Genomic DNA, 14,735 nt, shown 5'->3' on the forward strand with positions numbered 1-14,735 from the left:
GCTGTCAGTGTACTGGTCAGCAGTAGACCATGTTGTACAGTGGGAACCCTGTGGTTGTCTGACATCTACCATGTTGGTTTTGAGATACAAAAGCCCATAGAGTGCCACAACAAAGCATTGTATAACTAACTTATGTATGAAATTGTTCTGCAGAGTAATATACATACCTGATGATTAGTAAAAAACTGCTGCTTGGGATATGAACAACACTTCTATGGCAACAAGGTGAGTCCATATTGTTATGAAGGTCACAGGGTCATCAGGTTGATATTCAGGTCAACACCCATACAGCAACAAGGTTATGAAGTTTGCTGAGTCAACAAGTTGATATTCAGATCAATACTTATACAGAATTAAGGCGAGTCCATATTTTTTTGAAGGTCACAGGGTCTCACCCCCAGGTTGATACTCAGGTCAATGCTCAACAAGGCGAGTCCATATTGTTATCAAGCGTTTTTGCTTCTTGTTTTCATGCATTATACCCATCATTACCAGATTAATACTGAAGTATTCCATTATGTCGGTTAGAGTCGAGATGCAGTATGGTAATGAGGTTCAGATGTCAGTACCAGACGCCATCTTGTTACAGATCACTGGACAGTTTTATGGAGTGTTTCACGTGTAAGTTATACTTTTAAGACTGCAATACAAAGAAAGATAAATCATTAGGACATTAATATTTAGGATTTTCATGGTTCTAACGAGGGAGGGGAGGTTTTAAAGTTTCAAAAACCAAGTTTCGTGTAACGATGAAAACCAAAGATTCAAAATATGTAAAAAAAATGAAAATATGCTCAAACTAAGCTTACACACTGTTTCAAAATTTCCCAATATTACACATTTATGTTAAATTTAATTGCTTTTTTCTCAGAAAAAGTGGAATCTCAGAGTTCAAAGTCAACACGTGTCATGGCGGTCAATCGAACTTTCGAAATCTTTAAACTGGTTAAAAGTACGGAAAAACGCCAGAATAACGCAGAAAAACACAATAATTCTTACCTTTCATAGTTCTCGTGTCCTTATCTCTCTGTTAGGTGAAGCACGAGCAAATAATTTTTTTTTTGTTCTTGCAAAAGCTCCTCTTTATATTTCCACAGATTGACACACGTCGAACCGCGAAGGGAACAAGATTGAAATGAACACAAGTGACACCAAGAGCCTGGATACTAGCACTTTACACAGGAAGCCCGCCAAAAATTTGATTTTTTGGCGAAAATTAGACGGTTTTCAAGCAATTTCTTTTGCCCAAAACATGAAAAATCACTAGAAAAGCTCATCCTAGCACTCCGTGGATAATAAAAACTCGAAAAAAGGCTTGTTTTAGGGGAAAATCAACATTATGTTAATCAGTCACGTGACAAGTCACGTGACCTCTAATTTTGTGTTTTTTGGGTGTGATTTTTCAATTTTTCAAAAATTTTTTCGGGGGTTTGAAGTGTTTTTCTTTTATTCCAATTTATTAGATCACGCAGTTGATAATAAAAGAACATCGAACCTTTATTGTGTGACATTTATTGTTTGACCCATAAAAATAAAAAATAAAAGAAATAAAACAACAGCTGAAAAATATCCTTTAATGTCTGGACTCCATCCGACCAAGAATAAAATACACCCCGAGACAAAGAGGAACAAACAAAGATTTCAAGACGCATGAAGCGCCAACATTTTTTTATTACACTTTAAGTTTATATCAACTTTATTAACTCATGTTGCTTCGCTACTTCGCGCGCCTGTTTTGAAGTTAAGTCCTTTTAACACGTTCAAACGTTTAGCTAAATTTTTTGCACAAGCTTTACATGGTTCTGTTATACTCGTGCCGGCACCGAAACTTGTGTCGAAAGTTGCAGGACGAAGGCACTGTGTAAAGCCCCGTGAATGTTGTCCCGTAAACACTTTTTACACAACGAGTTTTAGCTAAAAGTTTCAACGTTTAAACCAGGAGCTTTAATTCTTGCAGCAAAACAGCTCAGAACAACCGTTTGGTACTAGTAAGTTATGCGCATATTTTTTTAATCCTTTGTTTCAGTTTGAATAAGTGTTTTCAAGCGTACATTTAACTACCCGAGGGAATAACACGTGACTCGACTACACCGCGCCCAAAATAATACATGACGTCATATTTGGGTGAATATGGAAGAATTTTTGTTTTGGACAAAAAAGGAATCAATAAAGGGTGGCGAGCGTTCCGTGTTTTAGTCACGTCGTTTCCTCGAGCATCAGTTTTTTCTTTCATAGAATCAGCATTCTTTCTCACGACAAGAAAAGAAGCGAGCCTCAAAGAATCTAGCACTTTATAAGGAGTGCCTTCATTGTTCATTTGTCAATCCTTTGAGTGTTACTCAAAGGTGACGGTCAGGGTGTTGATGGGACATGTGCAGTCACTCACACGATTATCCTAAAAATGAGCAGAACAGTAAAACAAAAGAAATCACATCTTTTTCTCGTAGGAATGTGTGGTATTTCGTTTGTTTTATCCTGTAAGACTCCTATTCAAGATAATGTTGTGGGGGGGGGGGGGGGGGGGGAGGCATTAAGTGACGACTGAGATTTTGTATTTTTCAAGTATTTTTAATAAAACTCACTTAGTGTTTGCATCTTTTTTACAGTCATTATTCGTATGTATATACAGTTCAAGCTCTTTTTTTCTCTCACTCTGTTTTAACTTTTATTCTTTAACTTTCGTTTTTGCATCTTTTTTGTCATATTTTCTTTTCTTTTTATAACTCCTTTTCTCTATTTTTCACGATATCGTGCTTCCCCATCTTCTTTAGCCGTTTCTCCCAATAGCTATTTTCCTGTTTTCCGCCTTTATTTATTCATTCGTTGGTTCGTTCGTTCATTTGTTCGTTCGTTCATTTGTTCGTTCGTTCGTTCGTTCGTTAGTTCGTTCGTTCGTTCGTTCGTTAGTTCCTTCGTTCGTTCGTTTGTTCCCTCGTTCGTTCGTTCGTCGTTCGTTCCTTTGTCGTTTTTCTTTCGTTAATTCGTTGGTTGGTTCGTTAGTTCGTTCGTTATTTCGTTCCTTTGTCGTTCGTTCGTTCGTTCATTAGTTCGTTGGTTTGTTCGTTGGTTTGTTCGTTCGCTTGTTCGTTCGTTCGTTTTTTCTTTCGTTCGTTCGTTGCTTGGTTTGTTCGCTCGTTTTTTATTTTATTTTATTTCTTTATCTTTTATTCTGTCATCCATTTTGAAGACCACCTGCAGAGATTAATCAACAGAAAAACAAAATATTAACTCTCTTTATCAGGAATACATGGGTAATATATCCTATAATCTTCTAGCAGGGAAGGCTGTCTGTGTGGCTGCTTACATAAACAGAGTTCAAAAGGAACAAATAACAGGTAAAAGAGAACTGAACGAGAACAGAACATGGAAGAATGAGAATTAAAAGCTAGATAGTTGCACACGAAGAATGAGAGCTCAATGGAAGAAAAAAAGACACAGAATGAGAATTGAATGGCTGACCGATAGAGAATATACTAAGAATAGGAGTATTAAATTGTAAAGGGTTAGACACGAAGAACGAGAAGTTTCTGAAGATTCTTATCGGCGTATCCACATGGCATTGAAGGATCTTGAAGTAGACTGAATTTGTGAGTGTTATACGATTAATACGATTTAATTCTTGAACTAGTGGTCTTTGACATTAGCTCTTGCATCTAGTCAAAATATAATTCGATAAATAAATAAATATATTAAAATTTTATATCAGACTTGTGTATTTTCATTGAATAATGTACTTACAATTCTGTCCTGAAATCGTATTGAAACTTGACAGAAACTTTAGCCCTTGTGTTTGCATGTAGACAAGTTGCTACTAACTATGTAAATTCTCATTTCATTTCATTTCTGTAATTCCAAAGCTTACAAAATGTGCCGTTTAAATACTGCTAAAAAAATAAAATAAATCACTTTTATGTGTCTAGTCGTTCTAGCGCTTTCGCACTAATTGGGGACACTTTTCTCTCACACACACTACCACTACATTCAATATTCTATGCACACAACGCTCAACTCACATGTTGATTTTTACGGAGGGAGGAAACCGGAGAACTCGTAGAAAACCCTCATAGCATAGGAGAGAACAACACATCAAACAAACTCAATTCACGTGTGGCGACCGCAGGGTTCGAACCAGTGACCCGACCCGTTGGACTCACAGCGGTGAAAGACGACACGTTGAAAGATTATTATTTTCTTGGGAGAGGAACAAACGACGTGACAAACTCATAAATAATCCAGAATCGTGAGTGTGATTATATCCTAAGATAGATAGATAATGAACGCGATATAGAGTAGTTCCGCCCTCATGGCTTTCTAGGCCAAATGCTAGGGACCCATAGATAACTCGCGTTCATCATTTAACCCTTAACTTATATGTCTTATATAAATTATTTCGTCTGAAATTATACTCACCGACAGTTCTGTGCCTTGTTCTGTGCCTTGTTCTGTGCCCTGTTCTGTGCCCTGTTCTGTGCCCTGTTCTGTGCCCTGTTCTGTGCCCTGTTCTGTGCCCTGTCCTGTGCCCTGTTCTGTGCCCTGCTCTGTGCCCTGTCCTGTGCCCTGTTCTGTGCCCTGTTCTGTGCCCTGTTCTGTGCCCTGCTCTGTGCCCTGCTCTGTGCCTTGTTCCGTACCCTGTCCTGTGCCCTGTTCTGTACCCTGTTTTGTACCCTGTTCTGTACTCTGTCATGTGCCCTGTTCTGTAACAGTTAAGATCCTTTTTTAATACTGATTAAATCAAGGGAACATCTTCATCTGTATAACATTAATTCATTAATAATCATTTTAACCCTGGGCGTGGCCCTTCTACACAAAATCGTAACCTTCATCGAAGTTTTCCAGGACTTTCTCCTGCAAATTTCAAACCTATTTTTCTATTCATTAAAATGTCATCCAACAATTTATCATGGCTATTTGATTCTCGACGTCCCAAGCAAAAGGCCTCCGGAAACATTGGTACGATTGTAGAACGAGCATCTTTTCTTTTTCTTGGTCGTTCCTGAGGTTGAGATGGTTTAGATGAACAAACGCTCTTCTGACAGGGTTTCAAACCAAGAGAGATCTGAAAAAATAATATAAAATATATTTTACTTTGATAAGATATCATTTTTTCTTATCTCTCTCCACCAAGTTTCACTAATGATAAAATATGACTTATCCAATATTCTTCAAATCTATAATTTCCATATTCCTATCCCATTCCATAGCCATAGCCATCTCCATTTCTACTATTTTTCCATTCCCTTTTACATACTAATTCCCATTGCCATCGCTTATTCACAGGTGATGTGCCCCCTTGAACACTCACATAAAATTGCCTCTCACTTAGATAGGATTGAAACCATTTAAGAGCTGATCCCCTAATCCCAAACTTCATAAAAAGTATATTTAACAAGATTTCATGGTTTACAGTGTCAAAGGCAGATGAGAGGTCAAGAAGAACGAGAAAAACTGCTTGTTGCTTATCAATGGCACACAAGATGTCATTGTGCACCTTCAAAAGAGCTGTTTCGACACTGTGATGTTTTTTATATGCTGATTGAAGTGTCACATGAAGGTTGTTTCTCTCAAGATGTTCAATTAGCTGGCAGGCAACTACTTTCTCAATAGCCTTAGACAGAAATTTTAAATTTGAGATTGGTCTGAAGCTGGAATACTCTTCTGGAGACAAAGTTGGCTTTTTAAGAAGAGGTTTGATTATAGCTTGCTTTAACTGAGATAGCATTGATGCAGTGAACAAGGAAAGATTGATTATCTTGGTAATGGAAGGAATCAATTAATCAATACATTTCTTCAAGATTTTGCCAGGAAGAGGATCAAGCTCACAAGATTTCGCCACCAAGGGGGAAATAAGCTTAGAAATATTCTCAGGAGAAATGCCATTAAAAGATGTAAGATAACTATCCAATGTTTCAGGATGAACATCAAGGTCACAAGTATTATCATCAAACTCAATTTTCTTGATCTTGTTAACGAAATATTCGGCAAAAGAAATTGCAAGATGCTCTGGAGATGATGCTGATGGGAAAAGTTTATCTGCCTTTTTATGAATCATTTTTTCAAAAGTAGAAAAAAGTATCTTCATCATCACCACCATCACCATCACCATCATCACCATGATCATCACTATCATCATCATCATCATATCCATTATCATCAGCATCGCCACCATCATCACCATCACCACTATCACCATCATGAAGATGATTATCACTATTATCATCATCACCACATCCACCACCATTATCAACATTACCACCATCATCATCTTCTTCATCATCATCACCATCATCATCATCTTCAACAACATCACCATCATCATCATCTTCAACAACATCACCATCATCACCATCATCATCATCATCACCATCATCATCATCTTCAAAATCATCACCACCATCACTATCACCACCATCATCATCATCACCATTATCATAATTACCTGACGGTGATTTGTCCAGTTAGCACTGTTCCTGTCAGAATACTGCTTCCCAGAAATGCGAGGATGAGATGCTTTGGGTCGTCTTGATTGATTGTCCTTGAGATAAAAGTTCAAAGTTGTAAGTGAATCAATTCAAGAAAAAGTTTGGTGCCTATAATCTTTATTAGAAGAAATATTTACTTTCAAAAATATTGCAGTAAAGAGATTTTTACCGATAAGAGGAGAGACAAGTATGGTGACTTCACCACCTAGGCTCTTTTTATCACTAAAGATAATACTCCATTTTACAGTTCTATTCAGTGACCACGAATAATAGTTCCTAGCCGAGGCTGGAGTTACCGCGCATGATAAACTGTAGTTTTGCTATGCGCGGTAACTCCAGCCTCGGCTAGGAACTATTATTCGTGGTCACTGAATACAATTGTAAAATGGGTTAGTGTTAGCGTTAGCGCAGTGAGTGGTTTCACTGCACAGTTTGGATCACATGCTGACGCCATTCCATGTTCGATAAGAGTACAGGCCGTAGAAAGGGAACCTCAATTTTCTAAATATACACCTGTTTCAAAAAAAAGTTGGTGAAAAGGGTTTGCTGCATGCTGTATGCTGCATGTTGCATGCTGCATGTTGCATACTAAATCCAAATTGTACTTTGGGCGAGGTGAAAACCATCAGCGAAAGATCAAAAAGATATGAGGTTTTTTTTTAACTTTCTCTTAACGCTTTTCCGCATCTTGGAAAAGATCTACCATCACGTTTGTTCCGTCAGGCAAAACAGAGAGTTTTAGATTGAATTTTTTTCTCCCCGCAAACGGCAAACGTGACCACGTTTTCATCGTTTTCCTGTATTTTACTTTACCTTTTGCAAACTTTCTTATGACAAACAAATATCCTTTTGTTTTTATACTACTTGGATTTTTTTGCAATTCCTTTTCAGTTACTTAAAATAATTTTTCACTGATCATCTTGCGTTACACGTTTGCCGTGAACGGCTATCTAAAACTACTCTAATATATTTATTTTTGCCTCTGGTAAAACTAATAAAACAGTCATTGCAAGGTCGTGAATGCAGGACAAATTTCCCGCAGGCACAGAACATTTCAACATCTCATAAGATCAATACTGTATGTGTTGTTTTAAGAGCTATTGCTCTACAGCTCCAAAAGTGTTTATATCACAGTACAGAGACACGAGAAAGCCGATTTATATTGCTTTTATTAAATAATTTTGAACGATTTTGCGCGAGCGTGTCTCTGTCCTCTGATACAAAGACAATAGCCAGCAAATCAGCGCGCGCGTTGTATTTCAAATATCATTATTCGAATATTCATAAGATTGCACATGTCAAAGCTATCTTAATTCGAGTTCCGTCTATCAACATGTCAGTACAGCAAAAGTGTCAGTAATAACACGAGGTAATAGCAAGCAGTTTAATTTGACTTGTTGACTCTGGCTTAGCTATTAAAAATAATTCTACAGACGATTCGGTCCGATGTCAGACAAGCGCATTTTGAGAGTCTGGTTGTTTGCGCGCGATTTTGTTAGAATTTTCTTAGAATTTACAAGCGTTTTAAAAGTGTTAGGAATCTGAATCAAGCATCTTAATAAAAGGACAGTCCTTTAAAGTGCTTATAAGCCTTTGCACAATATTTTCAGAATCGATTCTTTAGATAGTGGGTAGTTGATTGTAAAAATATTTCGTCATTTGAATGTCGGGTCTTCGAGATACGAAGGTTTCTATTCACAATATGTTAATGACTAAGGTTTAAGAATAATCGATGATGCAAGTTGCCATGAATCCTGGATGTAAACTTCACACTTTCAAAAATTTACGTAAGCAAGTTAATGTTCAAGTAAATTCAAATCACTCGGTGAAAAGCAACTGTTCGCAATAGATGTGTGCACGTATTATGCAGGATATCTGGTTTGACTGTATTTAAGAGCGACTGTCTATAAAAATCGACCAAAATCGACTTTTCGTGGCACAAGTCAAAAAATCGATTTCGCTCATATTTTATCCATAGGTAGCCTATAGTGTGAAATGAAATGTGCTGTAGTTAGTTTTTTTAAATATTGCTTTGTTTGGCGAGAATTTGAGAAAAACGATTTTGACCGGAAACGGCACTGAAATCGCCTTTCGCAAAGGTCAAAACTATCAGATTCTAATGAGCCTCGCGCTGGAAAACTACGGCTCTGAACATCGTTGAAACACTATATTTTCTTTTTTAGTATATCTCTTCTTAGTTTGGCATTGAAATACTTCCATAATTTTATTTATTTTCGTCTGGAGAAAATTACAAATTTAAGCTATAATCGCCAAATTGCTTGTAAATAAATCATAGGGTCTGAAAATCGCTTACGTTTTATATGTGCTCTTCCTCCAAATTGCTCAAAAACTGTCTTGTAGGCTTTAAAAGACAATAATCTTCCAAAATATGCAGAAAAATCGCTGGGCAATTTATTTTGACTGAGCTGCTGGGGAGCTTTCTGATCAGCTATTTAGCAATTTTTTGGCTCGTTGTATATTGCGTGACATGATAGAAATTCGTCACGATATTTCAAAAATCTTTAAAGATCGTCTTAAAAAATAGTGAAATCGATGAATATTAAGTATTTCTTTTATTTATAGAACTTCGAGTTATTATTTGGAAGATTTCTGAACTGTTTGTTTACCTCCAAGATCATGAAGCTTGAATCTTGCGTTACACTAAATTGTTGTGAAGGCGGCACAGAGTCCCCGGGTAAACACTGAATTAATTTGCCTTTTTTTTGTCCGCAATAAAATTGCCTCACGCAGAAGTAGATATTTTCATAACAACAAGCAGACTGTCCTTTCCTTTTTTCCTCGATACTCGCCTACTTTTTTTTCTCTACTTCTTGATTTAAACTTAATCCAGTCATGCCACTGAAAGCTCAAGAGATCCGCGACAACACAGGTAGCCCACGCTGTTTGAGTATGCTTAATTAGGAGAACTGATGTGTGAAAGATAAAAAACAAAACAAAACACACTCGTCATACTCATAGTTAGGTTTATAAGCTATTCAATTCATCTAATTAGCTTTGCTTGATAACAGGTACACGATTCTACCAACTGCTGCAACTTGTCGACATACGGTTTCTTTCGCTTGGCTTTGATTTCAGAAACATCAAGGTCGAAGTAAAAGCACGCATCTCGTAATGCAGAAACGCTGAACTTAGCACTGAGTTTCCCATTGGAAAGGAGTTCGCAAATATTATGTGTGTCATACATGATAGGATGACTGAGGCCTATTTCCTTTGTTACTAGTATTCTCAACTCTTCCAATGTCTTTTCCTGTCTAGCACTGCATACATCTTCATCCTCGTTGCCATCATCATCATCTTCTTCTTCTTCTGCAGCTTCTTCTGCAATCAAACCAATGTTGCTTTTTGAAGCAATTCTTGAAAAGAAACTTGCTATTTGCTGACTTGTTAGAAAGTCCTTCCTATTAGGAAACAAGCGATTACCATCAGCATCTTTTGCGCGCCTCATCTCCTTAGCAACAGTAGACGGGTCTTGTTTTCTTCCAGTATCTCTACCAATGTTAAATTTCTTAAGAAGGTAATCTTTTTGGGCGGCCGTGAACTTTCCTCGTCGCGTGGTTTTTAGGGCCCAACCCTTCGGTAGAGACGGTAGATTGGAGCTGACCTCTTTATCGTACGAAGAACCAACAGCAACTTCTTGTAACCTGGTACTACCTTGTTCGAGCTTATTTGCATAATCAATCATAGCCTTGTCTTGCAGGGTTCCCTGCTCCAGCACCTTCTTATGCCTTCCACATTCAAGGTGATACTGTAAGTTAGAATACCTTTGAAAGGATTTCATGCACCCCTCTTCGGGGCAGCAGAAGAGTTTGTCAAATGAAGGGTTGACTGGGAGCTCACTGTCCGACTCTTCTTCGTCGTTATCTGTTGGTGTGTCACTGACTTTCTTTCCAGACCTCGGCGCTGCGAACTGGATCTTTTGGGCCATACTGCTCTCAATTACCGGAAGAGTCGGTATTTCAGCTTTACAATTTTTGGCAAACCTTTTCCAAGAAATGAGGTTTCCAGATCCGATATTGTACGCTTTCCAAATGCGCAGCTCATTTTCACCGTACTCAATGTTATTGACATAACTGACTCCCGCCCACTTGAAAGTTTTAAGAGCTGATGTATCTGGCAAACCCGAAAGCGTGACACTAACATTTGGAACTCCACCTGAAGATTCAATTGCTCTCTTCATCTGGACAGCAGTTTCAATGTCATTGCCTGCGTTGAGGAATAGACCCATGTGGGATTTTATAGTCGCTGCTTTTCTGTCGCAGGCTCCTTTTCCCCCCTGTGGGTCGGAAAAGTCCATCCTTCGAACATTGACACCAAATTTTCCCCCGACTTTTTTTGCGTTGGCGATGATCAATGCCGAGTGATAACACCCTGCATTGTCTGATCTAAAATACACTGATTCGAGGTTGGGCATAACGCCTTTTAGCTGCCTTATTACATCGGCCATGATAACCAAGACTACATCACTTTCTTGGCTACAAGATTGAAAAATGTGAACAAGCTCGTTGTTTTGCCCACGTCTGAACGCCACAGTGATATGCCAGGGTATCCCACGTTTTCCGTACCAATCCCTTTGGCTTTCACGATACTTTCTGGGTAAATATTTCATCGCCCAGTCTTGGACTAAAAAGACTGATTTATCATCTAATTTATCTATCAAGTCAAGCCTTGCGTCCTCCTGGTTAATGGAACGAAGTAGATGGGACTTCCAAGCAAGAATGCTGTGCTTTGCTTGTTCAATGGTGAAGGTTAAATCGTCTACTTCATCTTGGGTTCCAGATATCTTGTCAGGTGATTTCTCGATTTCGTTAATAATTGAAGTCAAGAGGTCACAACGTGCACAATGGCCATCATGGATGTGATCACATGCACACTGGTAATCGTTCGCGGTTGGATCGCTTAGAGCGTATTTTCGACAGTGGTCTGGTACATCAGATGACATAGAAATGTGGACCTATCGTCAAGGTCAGAAATATTACGTATTAATACATGAGGTTAATGGACCACTCTACTACCACCCTGCCTCTCCTACCCCACTCATCCCACTCCCTAGTGGTAGGCCATTACCTTATAGTCACTTTTCAGATAACGCTTGCACAACGCCAACTGCTGTTTCTTCTCTTTGGCCCAAGACATACCAATGCCCAGATCTCCTAGCTTTTCAACTGCTTCCATCAAGTCATCAAAGCCTTTCGCACCAGAGGCCGTAATATAATCCAGGCCCTGTAGGGACTTTCGAACCGATGCTGTACAAACTTCTAAAATTCGAAGAAGAGTGCTCCGACTTAGCGGACTAAATTTGGTTTCTGAACAGTACTGCTGATATTGTTTGACAATGCGTTCTGGAACCATCGACCTGATAACATTGGGTACTGTGATTACTTCATTAGACGACAGGGTGAGCTTCTTCTCGCCAAAGGGCAAATCCTGGATGATATGCTGGCTCGTTATGAAGCAAATAAAATGGTCCAATTTTTCTTGAGGAACACGCATTCTCGTATGACACGGTCTTGGAACAGGCACTCCCTTACCATGAATTAGTGAGTGTTTTTTGGCGATTTGATAGCGATATCGACTCAGATCCGGGATCCACATGCAAAGAGTCTTGTAGCTTATTTTCTCAACCACGATAGATAGTATCTGTCTGCGGGTATCCCACTGATCTGCCTCATTATAACACTGGACAAGGCATTCAAGTAGGGCGTTGTCTACACTTTCAGCGTCGTTTGATGATGTCGGTATCTGCTTTTGAATTGCCTTTGAACCAATTAGGGAATGCCACAATTCATCAGAATCATTAGGTGCTATTATGTTTGAAGATGCTGCTACGGCTTGGCTAGCTTTCCTCACGTAATATCGCTTGGTCCGGTCTCCAGCTTCACTCCACGGTTTATCTAAACAGGATCGCACGGGGCTGATATCTCTACTTTTCAAAAACCTATTAAGGTGATACTTGGCGCTATCTTTCTCGCGCACTTTCGAGGTAGAATCATCTGAAATATCTGAATGCAGGGACAAACTTTCCAAACGCACATCGGCTTCAAAGAGACATGATGGTCGCTCGGCTGCTGGAGTGCTAGTTCCCAGGAAATCAGCTGATTTTTTGTCACCATCCTTGATAAAAAAAAGTAAGCTCAACATGAGTCGGCAGACCTGAAAAAAATTTATGTGATAGCTCCACTGATATTTTTTTGGTAATCTATTACGAAGGCTACGTGAAGAAAATGTCATCAATGGTATCCATGCATAATTTCAGATATATTTTTGTAGTTGAAATAGTCAAAGTTTTTAAATTTGGCCTTGCGCATACAGTATTTATCCCTAACCATTGAAAATAGGCGGGCCAATCAGAAGCCAGAAAAGGCCTGGTTATATAATTGGCTGTATGGCATTGCGGTCTAGGTATTTTCGTTGGTATGGAATAAGAAGGCTAGTTGCCGCTTACCAAACTCAAGTTGGTTATTCCATCTATCAGACTTTCGATTTCTACAGAATCGGGAAGTTCTCTCGGTTTCCCCGTCTTTACTGGGAGGTTTTCTTTATCTTCTTGTACTTCAAGGGTTTGAAGTTTCTCGACCTTGATATAAAAATACACACAAGTTAACTTAAACTTACTGTGAGTCAGCAGACCTGAAGAAAGAAATATGGGATACAAATGCTATCTGAAGAAAATAACATCAAACCTATCCCATTTAATAAGTTCTTTGAATCAGCGGCCTCACATTTATCTATCTCAAACCATTGAAAATTGGCGGGCCAATCAGAATCCAGAAAGGGCGTCGTTATATAGTTGGTGGTATATTCTACGGTGTGTACCCATCAAGCATTGCGGTCTAAGTATTTTGAATGGTGTGGAATAAAGAAAACTAGTTGCTGCTTACCAAACTCAAGTTGTACATTCCGTCAATCAGACTTTCGATTTCCTCTGCTTCCTCCTTGTTTGTTGAGTGTTCTTCATCTTCTTGTACTTCAGTAAAGGTTTGAAGTTTCTCTCTGCACGATCGGCACAACCCTTGACCATAAATAATTTCATCTCAATATTTAAATGTCTTTATTCTCAGTAATGAAAAGTTATCGATTTACTTGATATTACCTGAACCAACTGGAATCAAAATACCCCTTTGTTTTTTTACTTGGCGAGAGAGTACTTTTGACATTCCTCGATCCCCCTTTGGTAATTTTGCTTTACCGGCATGACAAGATAGCATTTGAGGAACGCTACACCTGGTACTACTTCTTTTCCATCCAATTCCAAGAGTGAGGCGATGGAAGGGACAAATGCTCATTGACTCGATGTTTTCCGAGCGTTCAAATATTGATGCACGGGCAAGAATTAAATCAACTTCATTGTCAACATCTTGAAAGCTCCAAAGTGATTTGTGAGAAGAAATATCTTTTGTGCACGTTAACAAACTAACTATCTCTGTTGAGTGCTTCCTGTCTCTCCGATCGTAGGTACAATGCCCTCCAACAAGCGTGTAAAATGAACAGTGCGCTTCCATTTTACTACTGATTTATTTTGAGTGTTTCACAGCAATATAGTGATAAAAACAACATTCTCACGGGATTTTTGTGCGTAGTTATAGCACCTTATTAAAATGTACAAACTGCCACTCAGCAATCCCATTTATGAAATTTTGTTCCAAAACAAATAATAGCAAACCTGCATCGAAATCTTTGATATATATTTAATTTGCTCGCTAAAACTAAGTAAGAAAGACTGCAAGCACAAATGTTTTACGGCGCGCCTAGAAATTAAAAAATCTTTTGTAACCATTTATGATCAGGAATCGCAGCGAAGTCCCTGGTCATTTCTGTTGACTACAATGTAACGCAAGATTCAAGGTTCATGACCTCGGAGGTAAACAAACAGTCCAAAAATTTTCCAAATAATAGCTTAAAATTCTAGAAATGAAAGAAATACTTAATCTTCATCGATTTCACTATTCTTGAAGTCAATTTTTAGAGATTTCTGAAATAGCTTACGCACGTCACGCAATATACAACGAGCCAAAAAGATTGCTAAATAGCTGATCAAAAAGCTCTCCAGCGGCTCAGTCAAAATGATTTGCCCAGGGATTTCTCTTCATATTGTGGAAGATTATTGTCTTATAAAGCCTACAAGACAGTTTTTGAGCAATTTGGAGGAAGAGCACATATGAAACGTAAGCGATTTTCAGACCCTATGATTTGTTTACAAGCAATTTGACGATTATAGCTTAAATTTGTAATTTTCTC

This window comes from Actinia tenebrosa, unplaced genomic scaffold, assembly GCF_029948245.1.
Source record: "Actinia tenebrosa isolate PJP-AT-01 unplaced genomic scaffold, QUT_ActTen_1.0 PGA_scaffold12__29_contigs__length_12842862, whole genome shotgun sequence".
NCBI lineage: Eukaryota > Metazoa > Cnidaria > Anthozoa > Actiniaria > Actiniidae > Actinia > Actinia tenebrosa.